The sequence below is a fragment of the Amblyomma mixtum genome, chromosome 2 (assembly GCF_055824585.1).
Source record: "Amblyomma mixtum isolate Tamu chromosome 2, ASM5582458v1, whole genome shotgun sequence".
Taxonomy (NCBI): domain Eukaryota; kingdom Metazoa; phylum Arthropoda; class Arachnida; order Ixodida; family Ixodidae; genus Amblyomma; species Amblyomma mixtum.
Window position 1 is genome coordinate 86,178,542 of NC_143013.1, and position 1,137 is coordinate 86,179,678.

Genomic DNA, 1,137 nt, shown 5'->3' on the forward strand with positions numbered 1-1,137 from the left:
TATTGCTACCTGATGTCACCGAAAGATGTTTAGCTGCTCTTCATAGCAGGAAATTATAAATTTATTCTAAATACGTCCTATTCATTTCTAAAGCATATCCACGCAAGTTCTTGAGCATCGCTCTAACGCGTATTCGAGCACTGTCGCACCAAATTAGAAACATCACTTGTTAGACTAGCCGTGCCGTTCTTTCTCTGCGCCTTAGTCTGCCACTTCCTGCCCGTGCCATAAGAGTAGTCGCGTAGCTAACCTTTGTCTGTCCTAATTTAGATAGTGCATCGGTGATCGCTTTGCGCGCATCTAATCTGAGAGCCAGAAACTCACCTTCCCAACCAAGAAAAGCCACGGAAAAAAATTTCTAGCTTCACTTTCACAAGTCCTAGCATCCGTTTAGCATCGATCCTATTACCAGCCCGTCATCTTTATTGCAGCATAAGCCACGACAAGGCATTGTACGCTCTCGCTGCACTGACCACATGTTACCTCCATTAATTTTTCCGTCAGGACACTGCAGGGCTCAAGCGATCAACCGCTGGACGCCATGAGCCATATCAATGCCATTCACTTTGAGAATGCTATCGAGGCCGCCTTGTAGCAAAGGTGCGCATCATTCATTTAATAATACTTCTACCCGTGGCCTCTCAGTAAATAGGTGTACAAAAATAACCTATTCTCAACCGTTGAAATGGTCACCTGCGAGCTACGTTCATGGACATAAGGAACTATATCAACGAAATGCGTGCGTATTTTGCAGTGTACGCATGCAATTTACTTGTGCCTTCACCCATCCATTGTGAACGCTACAAGTCATCTCGCACAGTGCCAGAGTACTCAACCATGCCGCCAAGTCCAGTGTATGTTCCGCACGACATGCGAGCTGTAGAACGATCGAAGGCTCGAGAATAGCTACTCATGACGAAGAGCTCAAGCACGCGCTAACATGCTCGAATGTCCCCGAACCTCATTACACACAAAACAGATATTACTGAACCATTAATAAATATGTTGCACTACCACTCCTATCGTTTGAACGAGCCACGGCCTCCTCTCTCCCCCTAATTCTCGCTGCCATGCTTTTGCAAGTATTAAAAATTACAAACGCAAGAGGTAACAATAAAAAAAAAAAACGAACCCGTA

General features: G+C 45.0%; 1 protein-coding gene across 1 annotated transcript in view; it reads left to right on the forward strand.

Moving 5' to 3' along the window:
• The window catches only part of LOC149360005 (uncharacterized), a 69,492-nt gene that overhangs the window by 15,848 nt on the left and 52,507 nt on the right, over positions 1-1,137 (forward strand). The window lies entirely within an intron of this gene.